At 53.2% G+C, this 20306-nt stretch overlaps 1 protein-coding gene across 3 annotated transcripts in view; it reads right to left on the bottom strand.

The window, feature by feature from the left end:
• Positions 1-20176: 20176 nt before the first annotated feature.
• Positions 20177-20306, bottom strand: part of HNRNPD (heterogeneous nuclear ribonucleoprotein D) — a 17480-nt gene continuing 17350 nt past the window's right edge. For all 3 annotated transcript variants that reach the window (XR_008489358.1, XR_008489357.1, XM_054392463.1), the window contains one exon: positions 20177-20306. This exon is cut by the window's right edge and continues 119 nt beyond it. The gene's annotated coding sequence lies outside the window, so the exon portion shown is untranslated.

Here is a 20306-nt window from a genome sequence, read left to right on the forward strand (position 1 = left end):
TGGAGCTGAGGAAGTCAAGGTTAATGGTTGGAGCTGATGAAGTCAAGGTTAATGGTTGGAGCTGAGGAAGTCAAGGTTAATGGTTGGAGCTGATGAAGTCAAGGTTAATGGTTGGAGCTGAGGAAGTCAAGGTTACTGGTTGGAGCTGATGAAGTCAAGGTTAATGGTTGGAGCTGAGGAAGTCAAGGTTAATGGTTGGAGCTGATGAAGACAAGGTTAATGGTTGGAGCTGATGAAGTCAAGGTTAATGGTTGGAGCTGATGAAGTCAAGGTTACTGGTTGGAGCTGATGAAGTCAAGGTTAATGGTTGGAGCTGATGAGGTCAAGGTTAATGGTTGGAGCTGATGAAGTCAAGGTTAATGGTTGGAGCTGAGGAAGTCAAGGTTAATGGTTGGAGCTGAGGAAGTCAAGGTTAATGGTTGCAGCTGAGGAAGTCAAGGTTAATGGTTGGAGCTGAGGAAGACAAGGTTAATGGTTGGAGCTGATGAAGACAAGGTTAATGGTTGGAGCTGAGGAAGTCAAGGTTAATGGTTGGAGCTGATGAAGACAAGGTTAATGGTTGGAGCTGAGGAAGTCAAGGTTAATGGTTGGAGCTGATGAAGACAAGGTTAATGGTTGGAGCTGAGGAAGTCAAGGTTAATGGTTGGAGCTGATGAAGTCAAGGTTAATGGTTGGAGCTGATGAAGTCAAGGTTAATGGTTGGAGCTGATGAAGACAAGGTTACTGGTTGGAGCTGAGGAAGTCAAGGTTAATGGTTGGAGCTGATGAAGACAAGGTTACTGGTTGGAGCTGAGGAAGTCAAGGTTAATGGTTGGAGCTGAGGAAGTCAAGGTTAATGGTTGGAGCTGATGAAGTCAAGGTTAATGGTTGGAGCTGAGGAAGTCAAGGTTAATGGTTGGAGCTGATGAAGTCAAGGTTAATGGTTGGAGCTGAGGAAGTCAAGGTTAATGGTTGGAGCTGATGAAGACAAGGTTAATGGTTGGAGCTGATGAAGTCAAGGTTAATGGTTGGAGCTGATGAAGTCAAGGTTAATGGTTGGAGCTGAGGAAGTCAAGGTTAATGGTTGGAGCTGAGGAAGTCAAGGTTAATGGTTGGAGCTGATGAAGTCAAGGTTAATGGTTGGAGCTGAGGAAGTCAAGGTTAATGGTTGGAGCTGAGGAAGTCAAGGTTAATGGTTGGAGCTGATGAAGTCAAGGTTAATGGTTGGAGCTGATGAAGTCAAGGTTAATGGTTGGAGCTGAGGAAGTCAAGGTTAATGGTTGGAGCTGATGAAGACAAGGTTAATGGTTGGAGCTGAGGAAGTCAAGGTTAATGGTTGGAGCTGAGGAAGTCAAGGTTAATGGTTGGAGCTGATGAAGTCAAGGTTAATGGTTGGAGCTGAGGAAGTCAAGGTTAATGGTTGGAGCTGATGAAGTCAAGGTTAATGGTTGGAGCTGAGGAAGTCAAGGTTAATGGTTGGAGCTGAGGAAGTCAAGGTTAATGGTTGGAGCTGATGAAGTCAAGGTTAATGGTTGGAGCTGATGAAGTCAAGGTTAATGGTTGGAGCTGAGGAAGTCAAGGTTAATGGTTGGAGCTGATGAAGACAAGGTTACTGGTTGGAGCTGAGGAAGTCAAGGTTAATGGTTGGAGCTGAGGAAGTCAAGGTTAATGGTTGGAGCTGATGAAGACAAGGTTACTTGTTGGAGCTGATGAAGTCAAGGTTAAGGGTTGGAGCTGATGAAGTCAAGGTTAATGGTTGGAGCTGAGGAAGTCAAGGTTAATGGCTGGAGCTGATGAAGTCAAGGTTAATGGTTGGAGCTGATGAAGACAAGGTTAATGGTTGGAGCTGATGAAGTCAAGGTTAATGGCTGGGCCTGATGAGGTCAAGGTTAATGGTTGGAGCTGAGGAAGTCAAGGTTAATGGCTGGAGCTGATGAAGTCAAGGTTAATGGTTGGAGCTGATGAAGTCAAGGTTAATGGTTGGAGCTGATGAAGTCAAGGTTAATGGTTGGAGCTGATGAAGTCAAGGTTAATGGTTGGAGCTGATGAAGACAAGGTTAATGGTTGGAGCTGAGGAAGTCAAGGTTAATGGTTGGAGCTGATGAAGTCAAGGTTAATGGTTGGAGCTGAGGAAGTCAAGGTTACTGGTTGGAGCTGAGGAAGTCAAGGTTAATGGCTGGGCCTGATGAAGTCAAGGTTAATGGTTGGAGCTGATGAAGTCAAGGTTAATGGCTGGAGCTGATGAAGTCAAGGTTAATGGTTGGAGCTGATGAAGTCAAGGTTAATGGTTGGAGCTGATGAAGACAAGGTTAATGGTTGGAGCTGATGAAGTCAAGGTTAATGGTTGGAGCTGAGGAAGTCAAGGTTAATGGTTGGAGCTGATGAAGACAAGGTTAATGGTTGGAGCTGAGGAAGTCAAGGTTAATGGTTGGAGCTGAGGAAGTCAAGGTTAATGGTTGGAGCTGATGAAGTCAAGGTTAATGGTTGGAGCTGAGGAAGTCAAGGTTAATGGTTGGAGCTGATGAAGTCAAGGTTAATGGTTGGAGCTGAGGAAGTCAAGGTTAATGGTTGGAGCTGATGAAGTCAAGGTTAATGGTTGGAGCTGATGAAGTCAAGGTTAATGGTTGGAGCTGATGAAGTCAAGGTTAATGGTTGGAGCTGAGGAAGTCAAGGTTAATGGTTGGAGCTGATGAAGACAAGGTTAATGGTTGGAGCTGATGAAGTCAAGGTTAATGGTTGGAGCTGATGAAGACAAGGTTAATGGTTGGAGCTGATGAAGTCAAGGTTAATGGTTGGAGCTGATGAAGACAAGGTTACTGGTTGGAGCTGAGGAAGTCAAGGTTAATGGTTGGAGCTGAGGAAGTCAAGGTTAATGGTTGGAGCTGAGGAAGTCAAGGTTACTGGTTGGAGCTGAGGAAGTCAAGGTTAATGGTTGGAGCTGAGGAAGTCAAGGTTACTGGTTGGAGCTGAGGAAGTCAAGGTTAATGGTTGGAGCTGATGAGGTCAAGGTTAATGGTTGGAGCTGATGAAGTCAAGGTTAATGGTTGGAGCTGATGAAGTCAGGTTAATGGTTGGAGCTGATGAAGTCAAGGTTAATGGTTGGAGCTGATGAAGTCAAGGTTAATGGTTGGAGCTGATGAAGTCAAGGTTAATGGTTGGAGCTGATGAAGTCAAGGTTAATGGTTGGAGCTGATGAAGTCAAGGTTAATGGTTGGAGCTGATGAAGTCAAGGTTAATGGTTGGAGCTGATGAAGTCAAGGTTAATGGTTGGAGCTGATGAAGACAAGGTTAATGGTTGGAGCTGAGGAAGTCAAGGTTAATGGTTGGAGCTGATGAAGTCAAGGTTAATGGTTGGAGCTGATGAAGTCAAGGTTAATGGTTGGAGCTGATGAAGTCAAGGTTAATGGTTGGAGCTGATGAAGTCAAGGTTATGGTTGGAGCTGATGAAGTCAAGGTTAATGGCTGGGCTGATGAAGTCAAGGTTAATGGTTGGAGCTGATGAAGTCAAGGTTAATGGTTGGAGCTGATGAAGTCAAGGTTAATGGTTGGAGCTGAGGAAGTCAAGGTTAATGGTTGGAGCTGATGAGGTCAAGGTTAATTGTTGGAGCTGAGGAAGTCAAGGTTAATGGTTGGAGCTGAGGAAGTCAAGGTTAATGGTTGGAGCTGATGAAGTCAAGGTTAATGGTTGGAGCTGATGAAGTCAAGGTTAATGGTTGGAGCTGATGAAGTCAAGGTTAATGGTTGGAGCTGAGGAAGTCAAGGTTAATGGTTGGAGCTGATGAAGTCAAGGTTAATGGTTGGAGCTGATGAAGTCAAGGTTAATGGTTGGAGCTGATGAAGTCAAGGTTAATGGTTGGAGCTGATGAAGTCAAGGTTAATGGTTGGAGCTGATGAAGTCAAGGTTAATGGTTGGAGCTGATGAAGTCAAGGTTAATGGCTGGGCCTGATGAGGTCAAGGTTAATGGTTGGAGCTGATGAAGTCAAGGTTAATGGCTGGGCCTGATGAGGTCAAGGTTAATGGTTGGAGCTGATGAAGTCAAGGTTAATGGCTGGGCCTGATGAGGTCAAGGTTAATGGTTGGAGCTGATGAAGTCAAGGTTAATGGTTGGAGCTGATGAAGTCAAGGTTAATGATTGGAGCTGAGGAAGTCAAGGTTAATGGTTGGAGCTGATGAAGTCAAGGTTAATGGTTGGAGCTGAGGAAGTCAAGGTTAATGGTTGGAGCTGATGAAGTCAAGGTTAATGGTTGGAGCTGATGAAGACAAGGTTAATGGTTGGAGCTGAGGAAGTCAAGGTTAATGGTTGGAGCTGATGAAGTCAAGGTTAATGGTTGGAGCTGATGAAGACAAGGTTAATGGTTGGAGCTGATGAAGTCAAGGTTAATGGTTGGAGCTGAGGAAGTCAAGGTTAATGGTTGGAGCTGAGGAAGTCAAGGTTACTGGTTGGAGCTGAGGAAGTCAAGGTTACTGGTTGGAGCTGAGGAAGTCAAGGTTACTGGTTGGAGCTGAGGAAGTCAAGGTTAATGGTTGGAGCTGATGAGGTCAAGGTTAATGGTTGGAGCTGATGAAGTCAAGGTTAATGGTTGGAGCTGATGAAGTCAAGGTTAATGGCTGGGCCTGATGAGGTCAAGGTTAATGGTTGGAGCTGAGGAAGTCAAGGTTAATGGCTGGGCCTGATGAGGTCAAGGTTAATTGTTGGAGCTGAGGAAGTCAAGGTTAATGGTTGGAGCTGATGAAGTCAGGTTAATGGTTGGAGCTGAGGAAGTCAAGGTTAATGGTTGGAGCTGATGAAGTCAAGGTTAATGGTTGGAGCTGATGAAGTCACAGTTAATTGTTGGAGCTGATGAAGTCAAGGTTAATGGTTGGGCCTGATGAAGTCAGGTTAATGGTTGGAGCTGATGAAGTCAAGGTTAATGGTTGGGCCTGATGAAGTCAGGTTAATGGTTGGAGCTGATGAAGTCAAGGTTAATGGTTGGAGCTGATGAAGTCAAGGTTAATGGCTGGAGCTGATGATCTTGGGATTAATAGCTAGACCTGATGATCTTGAGGGTCCTTTCCAACCTGAATATTCTGTGCAGCATTCCCTAGGGAGGACAAGAATATACTGTGTGAACACACAGATTGCTGACTCATGGCTTGTTTGACTACCTTTGGTCCAAAACACTTCTTTGGGCAAGTCAAGTCCAACATATGCTTTGCTGTTCTGCCTCATGAAGTTTTCAACCACACTGCCAGTGTTTTCAGACACCTTGAAATGCAGATTGACACTTGAAGGAGCATGTGCTAGTCTGAGAAATGAAGCAGAAACTGTCACTCGTCAGCTGTGAAGTCAAGAAAACAGCTGATGAATGACACCAGAAGACAGAGCTACAAACACTTTAGTTTCCTCATTCATTGGGGAAATGCAGGACAGCAGAGCTTTCCCCATTCTCAATTCATGCTGTGCTCATTAAGTAGCAGTTTAAGCAGTGCTGAACCTCAGGCACATGATGCTATCCCATCCATAAGGACAGAAACCAGCTACAGGGAACCCAAGGCAGAAGCACACTGAAAAATGATCTGGAAAGCAGCAGTTGGAAGTCTCCCTGTGACAGGTTGGAAAGCTCAGTCAGGGTATTTCTGTTATCCACCTGCAAGTAACTGCTGTGAAGAACTCTGGTACCAGTTTGTGCAGGTGAAAGCAGTCCCTCAAGGATCTGCTGAGATGCTCTTCATTTGGAAAAGGCAGGACAGCAGATCCTTCCCCATTCTCAATTCATACTGTGCTCATTAAGCAGCAGTTTAAGCAGTGCTCGACCTTCCAGTGGAGGAATCTGAGGGGTTTAAGTGAAAGGGCTGAAGGCAGGCAGCATTCCTGCCCTCAGGTACATGATGCTATCCCATCCATGAGGACAGACACCTGAGGCTGGAGCACACTGAAAAATGATCTGGAAAGCAGCAGTTGGAAGCTTCCCTGTGACAGGTTGGAAAGCTCAGTCCGGGTCTTTCTGTTATCCAGCTGCAAGTAACTGTTGTGAAGAACTCTGGTACCAGTTTGTGCAGGTGAAAGGACTCCCTCAAGGCGCTGCTGAGATGCTCTGATACCACCAGCGCCAGAAATCAGGAAGAATGTGGGGGTTTGTGATTTGCCACTTGAAATAGGTCTTCTGCTGAGTTCCCCAGAACCATGCAGAAGGCAAGGAGATAACAAAGCTGACTGTTACAGCTTTAAGCTATGCTTGAATTGTCAATAAGATTTTGACTCTTCCAGAGAATTCAGTCCAGGGGCTGGATGATTTCCCCCGTCTCCTCCATTTCCTAAGAGACTGAGCAAGTAACCAAGCAACAGAGACCAGTTTATGTCATTTCATTGGCTCTGCAAATGCCTGTGTGGCTTTAGGAACACAGAGTTTTCTCTCTTCTTCTTTTCCTCTCTGGGCCGTCTCTTCTGCTTTGCTGCTGGCTGCCTTATCTCTGACCTTGCAGGCAAGGCTGAGCTGTCTTCTGTTTTGATTGTGTGAGGTATGGGGGGGAGGGAGAGGGGGAGACAGCAGGCTGGATGTTAATATAGCCCTCTGGGATGCCTGGGGGTGGGGGGAGAGGCTCACAGGATGTTAAGGGCTGGAAGGGCCGTCCAGAGATCATCCAGTCCAACCCCCCTGCCAGAGCAGGACCAGAGAATGCAGCACAGGTCACACAGGAACACATCCAGACAGGGCTGGAAAGGCTCCAGAGAAGGAGACTCCACAACCTCTCTGGGCAGCCTGCTCCAGGGCTCTGTGAGTCTCCCAGTGAAGAAGTTCCTCCTCAGGTTGAGGTGGAACCTCCTGTGCTGGAGTTTATCTCCACTGCCCCTTGTCCTATGGCAGGGTGCAAGGGAGGAGAGCCTGAGAGCATTGAGAGAACTGAATTGTTGTACAAGAGGCTATTTCTGATGCTGTTGAGCTGTGGCTATGTGTAAATACACCTTGGATGTGTTTGTAAATACACCTTGGATGTGTTTGTAAATTACACCTTGGATGTGTTTGTAAATACACCTTGGATGTGTTTGTAAATTACACCTTGGATGTGTTTGTAAATACAACTTGGATGTGTTTGTTACCTTCTCTGCTGTCATAATCAGGTTTTTGTTTTTTTTTTTTTTGTAAATATAATTTCAGTTTGTTTCCAAAATTCTGAGTGTGGCAAATTTATTCCAGGGGGATGTGTGTGGGGGTGTAAATCTCCCATTTGTTGGGGTGCAAACCCAACTCACAAGACTAACTCAGTTGTCCATTTCCTGCAGGAGATATCAGGAGCTCTTCTGCCTCCCTTAGCACAGTGGTTTTCTTCACCCTGAGTTTGACGGAGCTGTTCAATAAGCCATTAGCCCTCAGTGCAGGCTGCCCTGGACAAGTGGGAAATGCACACTGGGATTGTCAGTGTGGAATTAGTGCTGTCCACAGACACATCACTACCCAAGACAGCCAAACCCTTCCCAAACACAGCCCCACGGAGAAAGACCTTGGGAGGAAGGTCTGCATGGGACAGCGAAGTGCCCTGGTGGCCAAGAGAGCTAATGGGGACCTGGGGGGGCAGCAAAAAAAGTGTGGGCAGCAGGGCTGGGGAGGTTCTTCTACCTCTCTGCTCTGCTCTGCTGAGAGCACAGCTGCAATCCTGTGTTCAGCTCTGGGCTTCCCAGGTCCAGAGAGACAGAGACCTGCTGGAGAGAATCCAAGGGAGAGGCAGGAGGAGGAGTTGGGGACTTGAGCATCTCCCCTGGGAAGAGAGCCTGAGAGCCCTGGGGGTGGTTAGTGTGGAGAGGAGAAGGCTGAGAGGGGTCTGCTCAATGTCTATCAATAGCTGAGGGCTGGGGGGCAAGGGGAGTAGGCCAGTCTGGTTTTGGTGGTGTGCAGTAATAAGCCAAGGAACAAGAGGTACAAGCTTGAACACAGAAGGTTTCACCTCAACATGAGAAACTTCTTTACAGTGAGGGTGACAGAGCCCTGGAGCAGGCTGCCAACCCCAGGGGGTTGGACCTGATGATCTCTGGACGTCCCTTCCAACCTCTAATGTTCTGTGAGTCTGTGATCCTTCAGTCCTAGCAGTGAACTCAGTTGTCTACTATGGGACAGTTAATTCATAGAATCACTGAATTGTCAGGGTTGGAAGGGACCTCAAGGCTCAGCCAGTTCCAGTCCCCCTGCCATGGGCAGGGACACCTCACATTGGTTGCCCAGAGCCACATCCAGCCTGGCCTTCAAAACCACCAGGGATGAGGCTTCCACCACCTCCCTGGGCAGTCTTAGTAGTCCCCACAGAGGCTAAGTCATCTCTACGGTGTCTTTTCTTAAGTGCTTTGCTGAACCAGGGCCAAAGACTCCTAAACCATTTTAAACCACAACAGAGACAGAAATCTGAGCCTTGAGCTTTTACTCTTGAGCTCTACATCATATTATGAAGTTCCCAAACCACTTCCTTCTGAACTGCAGCCAAAAAGCAGATAGAGACTTGCCCCAAACTTGGCAAGGTTAATGTGTCCAGTTCTGGAGTCTCTGTTGCAGGAAGGCTCTGGAGGGGCTGGAAGGTGTCCAGAGAAGGGCCCTGAGGATGAGCAGAGGGCTGGAGCTGCTCTGCTCTGAGGACAGCCTGAGAGAGTTGGGGTTGTGCAGGCTGGAGGGGAGAAGGCTCCCAGGAGACCTTCTGGTGGCCTTGCAGCATCTGAAGGGGGCTCCGAGAAAGCTGGGGAGGGACTTTGGAGGGTGTGAGGGAGGGATAGGACTGGAGCAAAACTAGAAATGGGTAGATTCAGATTGGACGTTAGGAAGATGTTTTTCACCTTGAGGGTGGTGAGAGCCTGGCAGAGATTGCCCAGGGAGGTGGTGGAAGCCTCATCCCTGGAGGTTTTTGCAGCCAGGCTGGATGTGGCTGTGAGCAACCTGCTGTGGTGTGAGGTGTCCCTGCCCATGGCAGGGGGTTGGGACTGGCTGAGCCTTGAGCTCCCTTCCAACCCTGATGGTTTTGTGATTCTGTGAATTATTTTTGGGAGGGTAGGAGAAGATGCTTTGAGTCATGACCCTCCTGCCACTCTGAGCATCTCCACTGGGGCCAAGACTTGCTCCCCAAGGAAAGGCAAGGGGAGATCAAAAGGGACCCATCCAGAGAGAAAAGAGACATCCCTACTTCTCCTCAAGCAGCTGAGAACAGAAGGAGTCTTGCAACAAATCTTCACAACCAGAAGAATTTCTGCATTTATTGTTTATCTCCCACAGGAAGGAGCCAACCCTCTGGGCAAGTCCCTCAAACACAGGGCAGGAACAAAAGCTGTGTGCCAGGGGGCACAAACCCCCCAAAAGGAGCTGCAGGTGGGCACAGGGGGGAGGAGAGGAGGACAGAAGCCAAGGCAGGGGCACTGCAGCCAGGCTGTGCCTGCCAGGGGTGGCAGGGAGGCTGCAGCTGTGCCAGCAATGGCACCTGGGGCACAGAGCAGTGGGCAGCAGCAGCACAGGAGCAGTGGTGCTCAGCACAGGAGCAGTGCTGCTCAGCACAGGAGCAGTGCTGCTCAGCACAGGCTCAGTGCTGCTCAGCACAGGACCAATGCTGCTCAGCACAGGACCAATGGTGCTCAGCACAGGAGCAGTGGTGCTCAGCACAGGACCAATGCTGCTCAGCACAGGACCAATGGTGCTCAGCACAGGAGCAGTGGTGCTCAGCACAGGACCAATGCTGCTCAGCACAGGAGCAGTGCTGCTCAGCACAGGACCAATGGTGCTCAGCACAGGAGCAGTGGTGCTCAGCACAGGACCAATGCTGCTCAGCACAGCCTCAGTGCTGCTCAGCACAGGACCAATGGTGCTCAGCACAGGACCAATGCTGCTCAGCACAGGAGCAGTGCTGCTCAGCACAGGACCAATGGTGCTCAGCACGGGCTCAATGCTGCTCAGCACAGGCTCAGTGCTGCTCAGCACAGGACCAATGGTGCTCAGCACAGGACCAATGCTGCTCAGCACAGGACCAATGCTGCTCAGCACAGGACCAATGGTGCTCAGCACAGGACCAATGTTGCTCAGCAGAGGACCAATGGTGCTCAGCACAGGCTCAGTGCTGCTCAGCACAGGACCAATGCTGCTCAGCACAGGCTCAGTGCTGCTCAGCACAGGACCAATGCTGCTCAGCACAGGACCAATGCTGCTCAGCACAGGCTCAGTGCTGCTCAGCACAGGCCTAATGCTGCTCAGCACAGGACCAATGCTGCTCAGCACAGGCTCAGTGCTGCTCAGCACAGCCTCAGTGCTGCTCAGCACAGGACCAATGCTGCTCAGCACAGGCTCAGTGCTGCTCAGCACAGCCTCAGTGCTGCTCAGCACAGGACCAATGCTGCTCAGCACAGGCTCAGTGCTGCTCCTGGGCCTCAGCCATCAGCTCTGCTGTGCCCTGGGGTCCTGCTTTGCTTTGCTTTGCTAAGAGCAGAGGCTGCTCCCTCCACTCCTGGGGCTTGGGTCTGGGGTTGGTTTCTTGTTGCTTTCTTTGTTGTTTTTTTTTTAATCTCCTCTTCTTGCACAGGCTTCTCCCTGGCCTGAAGCAAAGCAGAGCTCCCTGCTCCTTGGCTTGGGGCTGCTGCTTCCACAGATGACTTTGGAAAGGAGAGCCCCCAGCAGCCCCAGGGGGATGTGACCCTTCCTGCCCTGGCCAGGACAGCTGCTCCCTGCCAGGCACTGAGGCTTTGCAGCAAGGGAGGCCCCAAGGACAGGCCCTGAGGGTGCTGAAGGCAGCAGCCCTGCAGTGCCAGGGGAGGCCAGAGCAGAGCTCCCTGCCAGGGGGCGCAGGGCAGAGCTGCAGCAGCTGCCACCAGCTCCTGCCAGGGCTGAGGGCACTGCAGGCTGCCCCAGGGCAGGGCCATTGCTGTGCACACTCAGTCTGGAGGTGCAGAGCCTGGCTGGGGGCTCAGCACCATCCCTTGCCCTGAGCCCCACAGCCAGCAGCAGCTGGTTGGCAGAGGAGGCATCACTATGGGCATGCAGAGCTGTGCCCCCAGCCTGGAGCTGCCTGGCAAAGGGACCTGATCCTGCCCCTAGGCACCACGGTGCTGGATGCCATCCTGCTCTGCACCACTGCCACAGCTCTGCCAGAGACAGGGCTGCCAGGGGGGCCCAGAGGGCTAAGGCACAGTGTGAGAGGTGAGGGTGGCAGGGCACTGCTGGCACAGCACAGCAGCTCTTTGGCACAGAAGGTGGCACCTCAGGGAGCACTCAGAGGCCCTGGCTGCTGCCCTCCCTGCCACTGCCACCTGCAGAGCTGCCATGTGCCCTGCAGCACTCCAGGCAGTGGTGCTCAGGGCAGCAGCTGGCTGACAAAGGCAAGAGGAGAGCTTGGAGAGCAGGCAAGGCAGAACATGGCACTGGTGTGGGGCACTGGAGCAGGCTGTGCAGAGAGCTGCTGGAGTCTCTGTCTCTGGAGTCCTTCAAAGCCTGGGCACCATCCTCTGTGACCTGCCCTGGGTGACTCTGCTCTGGCAGGGGGGACTCAGTGATCTCGAGAGGTCCCTCTTCCAAGCCTCATCCCTCTGTGGCTCTGTCTTCTTGTAGCAGAAGGCTGTTGGCTGCTGCTGAGGCTGCTACTTGCCCAGTGAGGAACCAAGTCTGGCATCAGGCCTGGCAAAAGCCACCTCTCCAGGGTCTTCTGGGCACACAACTGCTGCACACTGTGGGGCACTGCAGGGATGTCCTCTGGAGGCAGATGTCCTCCTCCTCCTCCTCCTCAGCACTTCTGCAGGTGTGATGATTGCCCTGCAGGTGACTGACAGCAGAGATGTTCCCAGCCCATCAATACAAGGAGCCATTGGACAATTCCTGGCACTTTGCCACTGTCCAGGGAGGTGCCTCCCAGGCTGAGGCTCCCCTCCAGCTCTTCTCTTTCTGGGCAGCAGAGAGCTGCTCCACAAACACAGCACAAAGAGTCTCCAGTGCAAGCAGATCCCTTCCCTGTCCTTTTCCCTTGCAGTTGCTGTGAATCCCACAAGCCAGACTGTTTCCTACCTTCCAACGTTCCAGGGACCACCTCGGGCTGCAGTTAAGAGCTGTTGGTCTCCATCCTCAGCCACTTCAAGCCCTGCCTGGTGTAGTGGACCAGTTCCCTCAGGCTGCTGGTCAGAGCCAGGGGGCCAGTGGCTGTGCTGAGCTCAGCAAAAACCTCTGGAGAGAGGGGAGGGAGAGAGAAAACCTTGGGTGGGTTTCACACCTTTGAGAGCCCAGGGGGCTTCTGGTGTTAGCATGGAGCCAGCTGGCTGGGTCCCTGCTCTTGATCCCCTCAGCCCTGAGCTCTCAGGCACAGGAAGATGGCAAAACAACCTTGGAACTGGGACCCTCAGCACCTCTGAGCTGGGACCCTCAGCACCCCTGAACTGGGACCCTCACCACCTCTGAGCTGGGACCCTCACCACCTCTCCACTGGGACCCTCACCATCTCTGAACTGGACCCCTCACCACCCCTGAACTGGGACCCTCACCACCTCTGAACTGGGACCCTCAACACCTCTGAACTGGGACCCTCAGCACCCCTGAACTGGGACCCTCACCACCCTGGACTGGGACCATCACCACCTCTGAACTGGGACCCTCCCCATCTCTGAACTGGGACCCTCCCCATCTCTGAACTCAGACCCTCAGCACCCCTGAACTGGGACCCTCACTCCCTCTGAGCTGGGACCCTCACCACCTCTGACCTGGGACCTTCACCACCCCTGAGCTGGGACCTTCACCACCCCTGAACTGGGACCCTCCCCATCTGTGAACTCAGACCCTCAACACCTCTGAACTGGGACCCTCACTACCTCTGAACTGGGACCCTCATCACCTCTGACCTGGGACCTTCACCACCCCTGAACTGGGACCCTCACCACCTCTGGACCCCTCCCCAGTGGCTCAGCCCCAGTGGCTGTGCCAAGGAGCTGCCCATGTGCCAGAGCTGCTGCAGCACCTGCAGTGCTTTGCTCCCCAGGGGTGGTGCTTGCCAGTCCCTGCACAGCCCCACAGCAGGCAGAGGCAGGCAGGGAAGCAGGAGGGCAGCAGCTTACCCTTGTTCTTCTTGGCCAGGCCATCAGCCTGCTCCCACAGCTCCCAGGCCTGCAGGAGGTGAGAAGTCATCTTCATGTAGGCAGAGGTGATGGCTGGGAGGCTGTAAGGGACTGCAACTGAAGGGCCAGGAGTGCCACTGGAGCTGACAAAAGGAAAGGTGAGAGCAGAGATCAGAAAATGCCTCCCAGCCTCCTTCCAACCTCTGCATCTGCTGCTGGAAGCCTTCAGCAGGTTCTCTCAGGGCTTTCTCCCCATGGCTTCCACTCCAGGCCCCCTGGAGCTGCCCATACACAGCTGGGGCTGCCTGACAGGGATCTGGGGTGGTGTCCCCTGAAGTGCCAGGGGACCCCTGACAGAGCAAAGATGAGCACAGCAGGGCTGTGGCACAGCACAGGGACAGGATCTTCCTCTCTCCTCTGACCTGCTGCTCTGGAGGAGGACTGCTCCAGAGGCAGTTAGGTGGCAGCTCTGGAGCTCCTGACAGAGCAAAGCCAACCCTTTGCAAGGAGAAAAAGCAGCACAGAGAGAGCAGAAGCACCCCCAGGCACTGGCCAAGCTCTGTGCTTGGAGCTCTTACCTTGCCACACAGGGAGAGGCTGCTGGTGCTGCTCTGGAAGAGATCTGCAGCAAGGAACAGAAACTTTGCTTAACTTGGGGCTGGGGAGTGCCAGCCCACAGCCACCCCAAGCTGGCAGCTCAGCAGCTCCCTGGCCTACCTTGAAGAGGACACTCAGGACCCTGCAGTACCTCAGTGCAGTCCTTCTTTGGTGCCCCAGCACAGCCATGTGCAGGAGGGCCTGGCAGTGCCTGCTGTGGGCACAAACACAACCAAGTGTCAGCAGCCAGGCTCAGGGTTCCTCAGCCAGGGGCACAGAGGGGGACAGAGTAGCTCTGCTGCACAGCCAAGGCAGCCCAGGTTTGCTCCCCTCCTTCTGCTCATCTGAGACAAAGGCTCTGGGGCTCATCTCAAGGGAAAGAAAACAGCCACAGAGGGCAGGGCCAGGTCTGCTCTTTCACATACAGAGGTGCCCAGCCCCTCAGAGGCATGCCAGGCTCAGTGAGCCCTGTCCTCAGCTGTGTTCAGCTGCAGGTTCAGTGCCAGGGCTGAGCCATGGGCAGCCAGAGCTCATCCTCTCACCCCAGGTGAAAGCCCTTCTGAGCTCAACAGCTGCCAGCAGCTCCCACTGCAGAGCCTGTGCCCTCCAGCTGTGCTCCCTCCTGATGTCCCAAGTTCCTTCTGGCTTTGCTAGGGAGGGGTTTGTTCCCTGCAGAGCTCTGCTTCCCATGTCACTCCTTCCTGCCCCGCAGCACTGCTGGCTCCTTCCCTCCAGCAGACTCTGAAGGCACAGCCAAAGGGTTACTCACCATAACACCAGGAAGATCTCTTCGTGGCAGGATGCTGAGGAGCCTGTGAAGGACATCACTCTGGTGATGAATCTAAGGAGGAAAACCAAGCAGGACCTGGTGAGCCCCAGTGCCCTGCAGCCCCTCTGGCTAGGAGCAAACAGTGCAGGGCAGCAGAGAACCACAGAACTGTCAGGGCTGGAAGGGAGCTCAAGGCTCAGCCAGTCCCAACCCCCTGCCATGGGCAGGGACACCTCACACCACAGCAGGCTGCTCACAGCCACATCCAGCCTGGCTGCAAAAACCTCCAGGGATGAGGCTTCCACCACCTCCCTGGGCAACCTCTGCCAGGCTCTCACCACTCTCCTGGGGAAGAACTTCTTCCTAATGCCTAATCTAAATCTCCCCTCCTCAGCTTGGATCCATCCCCCCCACTCCTATCCCTCCCTCACCCCCTCCAAAGTCCCTCCCCAGCTTTCTTGGAGCCCCCTTCAGATGCTGCAAGGCCACCAGAAGGTCTCCTGAGAGCCTTCTCCTCTCCAGCCTGCACAACCCCAACTCTCTCAGGCTGTCCTCAGAGCAGAGCAGCTCCAGCCCTCTGCTCATCCTCAGGGCCCTTCTCTGGACACCTTCCAGCCCCTCCAGATCCTTCCTGCAACAGAGGCTCCAGACCTGGCCCCAGAGCTGCAGGTGGGGTCTGAGCAGAGTGGAGCAGAGGGGGAGAATCCCCTCCCTGGCCCTGCTGGCCACACTTCTCCTGCTGCAGCCCAGCACTCCAGCACTGGCCCAGGAGCCCTGCCCTTAGTCCTGGCCCCAGGTGATCTGGAGCAGAGGGCAGGGTCTGCACATGCCAGGGTGGCTGCCCCCTGCCCTCTGCACAAGCTGCCAAGCCCCAGGCTTGGGAAGCCACTCACTGGATGAGGTCTATGGTGTCCTTGAAGATGCTGGAAGCTGATTTTGGTGCTCGTGCCTCTGACGCCAGAGCAATCCCATACTCAATGAAGACCAGGGCAGCATCCAGGTACTGCATGGCCCTGCCAAGGCTGCTGGTCTGCAAGGGAGAAAATGATCACTGTGAGAGCAAGAGGAGAGCTGCTTCTGTGCCCTGGCCTCAAGAGCATTGTCCTCCCTGCCCAGGCAGCTCTGGAACAGACAAAGACAGGAGCCAGGCCTGTGGGTGATGCCTAAAGGCTTCTCAGCAGCACCCCTGGTGTGCTCCCAGCCAGCAGCTTTGTGTCCCCTGGCTGAGAGCTTGGAATCAGAGAAGGGTTTGGGCTGGAAAAGTTCAACCATTCGCTAATGGCCCTCAGCACCTCAGCTCTGCCTCTCTGAAACACCTCCAGGGATGGGCATTCAACCACCCCCCTGGGCAGCCTGTGCCAGGCTTTGAGAACCCTCAGGCCCTGATGTTTCAGAGGGAAGGGGCTCAGGACTGGCTGCTCCATCTCCCTGACAGGGACTTGGGGCAGCTCTGCAGAGCCTCCAGATCTTGCTTTCTGGCTGTGTCTATACCAAAGGCAGATGGCTGAACCCAGAGAGGCTGCTTCACAGCAGCTCTGGAGCAGGGGCCAGGGCAAGAGCTGGATCACCTCCCTGGCACAGAGCCCACACTCACCATGGCATCAGCTTTTTGCTTCAGCCTCTCCAGCTCTTCTCTGAAGTGTTCCACTGGATGCTTCCTGAATTGGGGACAGAGGAAGAAATCAGAGGAGGAGGCTGGGCTCCTGATCACTGTTATCTCCACATCTGGAGGGTGCTGTGAGTTCAAACATCTTGGATCCCAGAAACACAGAATGGTGACTGACCACCAGCCTCCTCTCTCTGCCCAGCTGAAGACCTGCTCTTGGAAGCAGTGGCTGCAGCCAAGGCCTGGCCAAAGTGCTGCCCATGCACTGGGGTGCAAATGAAGAGCTCAAAAGCTTCAGCAGGTCAGCCAGAAGCACTGCAAGTGCTGAAGGTCAGGCTGGATGGGGCTTTGGGCAAGCTGGGCTGGCAGGAGGTGTCCCTGCCCATGGCAGGGGCTTGGAACTGGATCAGCTTCAGAGTCCCTTCCAACCCAACCCATTCTGTGCTCCTGTGTGCTGTGAAATGCTGAAGCAGCTGAGGGAGCTGACAGGACCAGCATCAACTCCTGACTTTTGCTTTCAGCAGGACCTTAAGCAACCAACCACCATCCCCAGAGGAACATTTCTGCCCATCCAGGCCCTCAGCTCCAGCTCCTTGCTGCCATCCCACCACTGGATACTCACTTCAGCTTGCTGGAGACTTTCTCAGCTGCAGGCAGCAGGGGGATGCTTTTCTGTTCTGATTTAGGTTTCTTCCTCTCAACCTCCTCCTCCATTTTCCTCTACCAGGTGAAGAGAGGAGAGGGGAGGAGAGGAGGGGAGGGGAAGGGAGAGGAGGGGAGGGGAAGGGAGAGGAGGGGAGGGGAAGGGAGAGGAGGGGAGGGGAAGGGAGAGGAGGGGAGGGGAAGGGAGAGGAGGGGAGGGGAAGGGAGAGGAGGGGAGGGCAGGAGAGGGAAAGAGGAGAGGGAAAGAGGAGAGGGAAAGAGGAGAGGGAAAGAGGAGAGGGAAAGAGGAGAGGGAAAGAGGAGAGAGAAAGAGAAGAGAAGAGTTCTGGTTAAAGACAAGAGGCTGGAACCACCCCAGGGGAAGCTCAGAGCACAGTGGATGCAGGATGCAGGTCCCTGGGCAGGACCCTGCAGTGCCACTGAATCTCTGCCTGCCAAAGAGAAGCCAAATGGAGGCACTTCCCCTGCTGAAAATCAGCTTCTGCCCTGCTCTGGATCAGCTTTGGGCTGCTGCTGGCTACAGCAATGGATCCAGATTGCTCCTGGCAGAGGCAAGGACTGCAAACCATTGAGTTTTGTGGCAGCCCTGATCCAAGGGCAGCACAGAAGAGCAGCCCCAGCAGAGTGAGAGCAATCAGATGTGCAGGGGGTTGAGTTCATAGACCAGAACCTGGCAGAGGTGGAACTGGCACCAGCCAGCCCCAGGCCCTGCCAGAAGAACAGGGCCCAGGAAGGCAGAGTGGGCATCAGAACTCATCTGAATGGCCCTCCATGGATCTCCCAACTCAAAGTGTGCACTTCCCCAGCTCCCCTGGCTGAAAAGCTGCAGGAGAACTTGCTGCAAGCCAGGAGAGTGTGAAAGGGACTGGCACAGAACCTGCACAGCTCAGGCAGCATCACTCACAGCGTGCCTGCTGCTGCCCAAAGCAGGATACCAAGACAGCAAAAAAACCTTGGGAACCCCAAAGCTGTTGTCAGACAGCTCACAGAGCCTTCCACCTGCTCAGCAGGGGCTTGGTGACCAACAGGAACCATCTGTGGACAGCCTGGAGAAGTTTGGGGACACCTTTATGGCAGGAGCAATGCTGGCACCACTCCCAGCCTGGGAAGCAGAAATGAGCTCCCCACAGGGGCTCTCAAACACCACCTTGGTCTGACCCAGCTCCACCTCTCACCTTCCTCTTTGGCACAGGCTTGTCAGGAGGGTTTGTGGTTTCCCTCCCTGAGTCGTGCTCCTGGAGCATGCTGAAAGGCAACCAGAAGGTAAACATCAGCCAGGGCAGGCACTGTGAGAGGGACTTGGTGTGAGCTGGCCAAACCTAACCAACCTCCCACACCTCCCACTGCCCATGCTCAGGCTACTGCCATCACCTGCCTGGAGAGAACCACCCAGCACCCAAGCAGGAACCTCTGGGGGCTGCCCAAGGCACCTCAGGATGCTTTGCAAAGGAGCTGCCAGGCACTGCCTGCACCCACAGGCAACCAAGAGTGAGGGCAGTGCTCCTCAGGTTACCCAGGACACCAACACAGCCAACCAGGGCTGGCCCAGCACAGCCAACCATTGTTACCTGGCACACCACACAGCCAACCAGAGCTAACCAGCCACACAGCACAGCCAATCAGAGTTAACCTGGCACACCACACAGCCAATCAGATTTAACCTAGATTTAACCAAGGAAACTAACACAACACAGCCACCCAGACCTAACCCAGCACACAACACAGCCAACCAGAGCTAACCTAGTACACAACACAGCCAACCAGAGCTAACCTAGTACACAACACAGCCAACCAGTTAACCCAGCACACAACACAGCCAACCAGAGCTAACCCAGCACACAACACAGCCAACCAGAGCTAACCTAGTACACAACACAGCCAACCAGAGCTAACCTAGTACACAACACAGCCAACCAGTTAACCCAGCACACAACACAGCCAACCAGAGCTAACCCAGCACACAACACAGCCAACCAGAGCTAACCCAGCACACAACACAGCCAATCAGAGCTAACCCAGCACACAACACAGCCACCCAAGCATGCTGGGGCATGAGCTGTTGGGGTCTGACCTGCCCTGGCCTCCTGGCTTGGATCAGCACCATGGAGGGCAGCAGGGAAAGGAAGTGATCACCCCCCTGGACTCAACACTGGTGAGACCACACCTCGAGTGCTGTGCTCAGCTCTGGGCCCCTCACTGCAGGAAGGACATTGAGGTTCTGGAGCCTCTCCAGAGATGGGCAAAGAGGCTGGGGAAGGGCTGGAAGGAGTGGGTTTGCTTCCCAAAGTGTGCTGGAGCAAGGTCAGCCCTGGTGGGAGGGAGGCACCTCAGAGCAGCAGATGTGTCTCTGGGGTCACACAGGCTGCAGGGCACAGCTGGCCCAGGACCTTCTGCCTGCCTCAGAGGTGAGGAGCTATAGGTTGGACTCGATGAGCTCTGAGGTTGATTCTGTGAGCTGCTGCTGGGGGCTTCTTTGACAGGCTCCAGCTGAGCTCCCACACCCAGGCTGAGCCTTTCCTTTAGGACAGAAGGAAGCCTTGCAGGAGCTGGAACATGCTGGGTCCTGGGGTGCTGCCCTTCATCCTGAGATTAGAAAAGGCCTGAGGGCAGAGCAGGATGCATGCCCTGGGGTGACTACCAGCCAGGGTGGCAAGCAAAGGGTTTGGGGTTGTGTTAATGCAAAATTAACACAAACTACCTGGAAGCATCCAAGCTCCTGCAAGTCCTTGGCTCTTTCCCCCCCGGTAAATTTCTTCTCACCAACCTTATGATGAAGAACTTCCTAACATCTGATCTGAACCTCCCCATTTCTAACTTGGATCCATTCCCCCTACTCCTATCTGAAGGGGGCCTAGAAGAAAGCTGGGCAGGGTCTATTTAGGGTGTCAGGGTGTGATAGGATTGGGGGGAATGGAGCAAAACTAGAAGTGGGGAGATTGAGATTGGATGTTAGGAAGAAGTTCTTCCCCAGGAGGGTGGTGAGAGCCTGGCAGAGGTTGCCCAGGGAGGTGGTGGAAGCCTCATCCCTGGAGGTTTTTGCAGCCAGGCTGGATGTGGCTGTGAGCAACCTGCTGTGGTGTGAGGCGTCCCTGCCCATGGCAGGGGGTTGGGACTGGCTGAGCCTTGAGGTCCCTTCCAACCCTCACAATTCTATGATTCTAAGTCCCCTTTATCACCTAGCAGGACCTACCTAAAGGCCATTCCTTCAGGGACACACCAACACCCAGTGTTGAACAGAAAGAGCTTTGGGGATTGCAAGTTTGCACATGGCTCTGGTCTCAGGGGAGTGGGATAGGTTAAAACCAAGAAAGCCCAAGCCAAGCCATGTTTATACAAAAAGATTTATTAAAAAACCAGTAAGACACTACTACATCATGACACCGTCACACCGGGCTTCTGAACACGAGACTCGCGCTACGATACTCAGGAAGGGGCATGAAACAAATCTGATTTTCTTTGAAGCAATAGCAATTAAGAAATAAAGACTGTGAAAGCAATTTTTTGTGGGGTTTTTTTTTTTTTGTCTGTCTATAGGGGGGATAAAAAAAAAAGGGGACCCAAATGTCTTTTTGTTTGTTGGTTGTTTTTGTTTTTTTTTTAAACTTCCAATCTCATGGGCTTGATACTGAAAAAATAAAATTAAATTAAAAGAGGGAAAAAAACA

The sequence above is a fragment of the Indicator indicator genome, chromosome 25 (assembly GCF_027791375.1).
Source record: "Indicator indicator isolate 239-I01 chromosome 25, UM_Iind_1.1, whole genome shotgun sequence".
Classification (NCBI taxonomy): Eukaryota; Metazoa; Chordata; class Aves; order Piciformes; family Indicatoridae; genus Indicator; species Indicator indicator.